General features: G+C 49.1%; 1 protein-coding gene across 1 annotated transcript in view; it reads left to right on the top strand.

Annotated features, from left to right (window-relative positions):
- The first annotated feature begins 2501 nt into the window (after window positions 1-2501).
- The window catches only part of LOC6523898 (activating transcription factor 3), a 33373-nt gene continuing 29874 nt past the window's right edge, over window positions 2502-6000 (top strand). The window contains exon 1 of the mRNA XM_002099735.4: window positions 2502-3395. The gene's annotated coding sequence lies outside the window, so the exon portion shown is untranslated. The remainder of the gene's footprint in view (window positions 3396-6000) is intronic.

Here is a 6000-nt window from a genome sequence, read left to right as displayed (position 1 = left end):
CTTTGTTAGATCCCCCTGCGTGTTGGGTATCAGCAAGACGACCCTGCGACCTAGACACTCGTAATTGTTGTTAAGTTTATTTTTTATGGGTTTCGTTAGTGTGCAATGTTTAATTCTATGCATACACATATTGCAGATTGCAATTGCATAGAGCGCGCAGTGCTAGTGAATAAATGTGGATAAAGTACAGGGTATTACCAGAGCGATCCCCCAACGAGAACGATTCCTCGTTTCCTTGCATAACACATTTCAGCAATTCATCAAGGCAAAACTTTGGTTGTGAATGCGAGTGCAGCAGCCACTGACAACTCAAATTGTCGCCCAGGGAGAGTTGGCTGGCCGGGGGAGCCAGTCCCAATCCCCAATCCCCAATCCCAACCCCACATCCACACCCACACCCTCACCCACACACGCACACGGCTGAGCTTCTCCCACTGCAGTTGCGAGGTGCGAACAGGCGCACAGCGGCCACAGATCCGTCGCTTGTAATCTTGGCAGTGCCCACTCGGTGTGGGAAAGCTACAGCAGCCGTCCACTCGGAGGCCAGCGGGTACTATGACGCGCAAGTGACTAGCAACAGTGTGCATATTATAGGCACCAACTAATTCCAAGCGGATGAATGTGTTCGCTTCTAGGGAAATTTCAAACAACAGATGAATGCGCTAGTTGTGTCGGCCAGCAAAGGAGGCTCTATTGCATTGAGCTCTACTGTGCCACGCCGAGCACTTTCATTGGGGCAATTTTTGGCACGCTTCGGACGGCGCAGCTGCTGCATCAATTTCCATATGCCATCGCCACCGTTGCGAGCCCCTAAGCCGCCCCCCCAACACCTACCCGCCGCCCATGTGCTCGCCCGCGCCGCTTGGCGCTTTTTAATGCTCATTTTATTCCTTTATAAATTTGCTATTAGATGCCAACAGCGGCGACGGCGACGGCAACGGCAACGGCAAAGGCGAGATAGAACTTTTCTGTGTTGGAAGACTCGTATTTTCTCAAAGCTGTTGTGGCTATTGCTATTGCTTTTGCCTTTGCTATTGTTGCCTTTGGCTTTATTGGAGCCCGCTGGCCAATCGGCGAGCGGATGACGAGATCGCCGGCGAATGGGTACCGTGCATGATGCGAGTCAGGGTCTATTTTTAGAACACACTGTACATTCAGGGGGCCGAAGGCATACGACTCGACACGAAGCGAACCGAAGCTTTCGCTTTTCGCCGCTCTTTCGGCGGTCGCGTGGAAACGTGAGTGGGACAAACAAAGTGAGTGCGGAACGGAACGGCATGGCATGAAACACAGCCGGTTGCTAGTGCCCTCTCTCTCTCATTCGGACTCTCTCTTTTTGTCTCTCTCTCTCTCTCTCTCGCCCACAGCCGTGAGCATTTGTTATTGTTTTCGTGCGACACTGTAGCCGGCGTTTTTTGCCGGCTTTCATTGCAAAGACGCTTGAATCTTTAAGAAATTCCCTTAAGCCTTCTTTCAACCCCTTTCACACCGTCCTTTCGACCAAGTTCGGCTAGTCACGTCTGCCTTTGCCACCTTTTCATGCACCGTTAGCTGATAACCGATAGCCGATAACGGATAGCGGTGGCTTCCTTATCACAGCCCCATGAGTTGCGGGCCAGGGCTGGCTTTTATGCAACAATTACACATGTATGATGTTTTGATTTCGATAAGTTCCCTGCTCTCCAAGCCAAGCTCTGTTGTCGGATCGTGCAACGCAGTCGGTTGCGCATGCCGTCTAAGCTCCGAAGAAGAGAGCGAGCGAAGGACTGAGCATAAAAAACATTTTCAAGGTCACGGCGCCGCTGCCGACGTTGCTGCATTTGAAATGCGAGTGGGCATGAGTGTGTGCAGCGATTCCGTTGCCAAACGTTCCGCAAGTGACTGTGAAATGGGTGGCGTGGGAGGTGGTGGCTAGTGGTGGTAAGTGGTTAGTGGCTCAGTAGTTGGTCACAAGATTCCCTGCTCACAGCGCCAGCCCAAAGGCGAAATGTACAATTTGATAAGTGCTCTTACCTCGCACATACCACCACCTCTCCGAACTCTTCTTTTTGGCCAAAGCTTTGTGGCTTTTGCTTTCGACTCCGCTTCCAGCCAAAAGGCGACTAGTGCAGAGCAGCCAAACACTCGCACTCGCACACACACGCACACGCACACGCACTCAATTTTCGGATATCTACGCTGCTGTTCCGATTCCACTTCCACTTCCATAAGCCAGTTGCGTCCGAGAAAGAGGGGCTCTTAAAAGCCCGTTTGCATTTGGTGTACTTGCTGTATCTAAATCTACTGGACACTGGAAGGATGTCTTAATGTATCCTTGCTAATATATGATCGTAAGAGTAAGGTATACATCAGTTTATATCCTGCCCAAACCCCCTTGACCATTCACCATGTGGATGTAACGACGCCACTGGGCAATGTTTGTGGTGCGTTTGTTTATTTGTTTGCCGCAGCCCATTGCCAATCGTTCCGCCGGGAAGTCGCGTCGGTCGTTCGGCCTTTCCGTCGGTCGCTTGGCAGTGCTTCGCGTCAACCGGACTCGAACGCAACGCCGCCAACTGCGACGCTCCAACCCACCCTGTTCCGCTCCACCCCGTTTTCGCAGGCACGGGCACAGTCGCAGCCACATCCACTGGCACCAGCACTGGCGTTCTGTTCTTATTAGATTTTATGGCGGCTCCGACTTAGAACACAAACAACAAGCACAGCACGGCACATCCACATCCACATCCACATAGAGGGTCGGTCGGCCGCGCCTTTGGCCGTTTCAATTGCCATCCGTTTCTTCGTTCTCGCGCCGTTAGAATCGCACTGTGGCGCAGTCGCTCCGCTGCCGACGTCGCTGCCGCTGGCTGACTTATTGGCTTTAAGCGAATTTGAACGTCGCTCGAACTTTTATTCAACGTGTTGGATTCATCGTGTGAGCAACTCTGAATCGCTACAAATGCGCAGCGGAAACTGAAAACTGAAACTAAAAAACACAAAAACCCAAAACCAAACCAACCCCCTGAAAAATACAAACTAAGCCCCCCCCAAAAAAAATCCGCGTAACGCAAGTGTTAAATGCGATATTGAAGAGAAACGTACATAGTAATACAACAGTAGTTCGCCTTAAAATCTAAGAAATTTAATCATATTTTTTTGAAGTGTTGAACCCATTAAGTGCTTTAACCAACAACTACCAAAAATGCCTTGCAAAAGCATCACGCTTTAGTGCTACAAAACCAAGTGTTACAAGTCCCCACCCTTTTCGCAAAGACCCCCTTAACCCCCCCATTCAAAACTGATAGAAGGGGAGACCCAAACAGGTGTCCGCCTGCCGAAAGGCCAACGAAACACGCACCGGCGACAATCAGATGGGCAGAACTGCTCTTGGAGAGAGAGAGATTTCCCAGCAGGTGAGATTCTAAATCCCCAAACTTAATTCCCCAATCTTCAATTCCAAATCCTTAACATCCACCCAAGTACGTGACATTCCTCACACATTCACCGCAAACCCCCAAATGGGGGATTCCGATTTGGGGAACAGCGGCCAAAGGTCCCCCGCCGGTCAGGGTGGAGTCTCGAAGACGTAACACCCATTGAAATAATCCCACGAACCCAAAGGCAATATGTGCTTTCCTCGGGAATACTCAAGTGCCCCCATATCGTTTTGGATTTCGCATTTCACCAATTCACTGGTTCTGTAGATAAAGAAAGTAAATACGAGTAGAATCATTCATTTCTGAATAACCGCGCTAAAAGACAACTTATTGATTGAACTCTGCAGAATGCCAGTTTGTAATGAATGGCAGATAGTACAGCCGTAAGTTTTTATTTCCTTTTCCTAGTACATGAGATTAGATATGTGAGGGTGAATGATGAATTCATTCAAATATCTAAGTGCTAAGTGTGCAAGTAATTTCCCTATTGAATACATATGTAGATAGATACATGCCCACTGACAACTCATCGCTGAAGAAGGCACACTGGCACACAGGCACTAGGGCTAACAGGTGTTTTGCTTCTTTCAACCGCTTGCTGGCTTCATTAATCAGCTGCTGCATCCGCACACAAATTCGCACACATGCACAGAGTCAAATGCTGCAGATACAGATGCATTTACAGATGCAGATACAGATGTAGTTGCAGATACAGATAGAGATAGAGATAGAGATACACAGACCCATTTCCAATTGGATTTATGGACAATTTGGCGAAATTCTTTGCCGCTCTCTCTCGCCCGTTTGTCTCCGTTCCTTGATGCATTCATTAATAAATATATTTATGTTCCACCCGGCTATTACTACACCCCCTTCCACCCTTCCACCCTTCCACCCTTCCACACCACCAAATGGCCAACTGGCGAAGTGGCAAAGTGGCGAACTAGCCATACTAGCCACCCTCTGTGGAATTCTGGCCTCGCAGGCCGAAGGACTTATCCCGGATCGCAGTGCCAGTTGCGCATTTTATCGCCAGCGAATTTATGCCATAGAATTGCGGAATATGCCACACCCCAGTCTGGGGCAACCCCTCGTTGGCTGCGGGGGGTTGTGCTGCTAAAGGACTGCTCCATGTACACTGTACACTGTACACTGTACACTGTACAGTGTGTACAATGTGCACGCTCTGTGCCGCAGAACGAGTGCCAGTGAATGAGCGATGAATGATGCCCATTGTTGGCAGTTCACTACAACAACAGCCGACAGTCGGAGACGCAGTAGATACAGTTACTGTCAAAGGGGGAGCAACTGGCAGGGAAGGGGTTCTGGGCCGGGGGTCTAATGTTCCAAAAACAAGAAAAAACAAAAACAAGAAATAACTTAAGATGTTCGGGACATGTGTGAGCACTGAGAAAAAAGCATTGGACCGGACCCTGTAATGTTTAATGTGAATAGTAAGCAGAGTTTGAACAATGATGCTTCTTATTAGGTCTTTCTATAATTTAACGTTTTCATCTGGCACTTGAGCCATTTTTCCGAGTGTCTGAGATCCACGGCTGCTCACAAAAAGAGAGACAGCTGGAAAGACAGTCGGCTAACGCCCAAATGGCGTTTTAAGCACATAGTGCGCATTAATGAACCCCGACTGAAGCTGGCAGTCTGGGAGTTGGGCTAAGTTTATGGCCTTCCCAGCCAGCGATACCGACGAGACCCCTCAGTTGAGCCGCCGAATCACCGAGCAGCCAACCATACAGCAAATACCATCCCAAATCCCAATCCCAATTTTCAGCTAGTCAGTCAGTCAGTCAGTGGCTGCCATCCCCGAATATGAATACGAATAGGAATACGCATACGAATACAAAATCCATGCTATGCAAGCGGAGGTAGCTGTCAAAAGTTGCGGCGAGCGACACAAAACTGTCAGGCGTTTTCGTGAATAATTTCCACAAAAACGTACGAGAATGCAAGCACATGTGTGCTCCCAAAGCAATGAAAATTGAAAAATTGTCACCGCAAGCAAATACAAGTACGCGAACCCCCTATCCTCGATATCCCCTGGTCTCTGTTAGTCGGTGCGCAATGCAAGCGGCAAATGTAAACATTTCATCAGATTCGACCACTACTATGTACTATATAGCAAACATGGGCAGGGAATGGATGGCATCAACAAGTATGCCCCCATGGAGCACCAGGTGGCATCGAGGTGGCATCTAGGTGGAGCATGGCCCACATGAGGCTATAAGGATGTTCGGGCAGCTCCACAGGTGTATTGTTCCCAGTTATATGATGTATTGTATATTGTTTAATGCCAGCCGAACACAGCGGAAAATGCCGGCGTGTAATCCCCAGATGAAGGGTAACCAGCGAGGCCCGCATTCCGCGTAGTCGGCTGGCAATCAGCTTAATTCGTTCAATTCGCTGTTGGGCAAATTGATTGGCCAATTGATGTTCGTACTTAGAGACCCTATCCCTTTTTCCAATTCCCAAAACCCAAAACCCAATTCCCAAAACCCAAATCCCAATTATAATTCCCGATTGGATGCCGGCTCGCCTACGCGCTTTCTTCGCCCGTTTGCTCGGC

This window comes from Drosophila yakuba, chromosome X (genome assembly GCF_016746365.2).
Source record: "Drosophila yakuba strain Tai18E2 chromosome X, Prin_Dyak_Tai18E2_2.1, whole genome shotgun sequence".
Lineage (NCBI taxonomy): Eukaryota > Metazoa > Arthropoda > Insecta > Diptera > Drosophilidae > Drosophila > Drosophila yakuba.
This window is presented reverse-complemented; position numbering and strand designations above follow the sequence as displayed.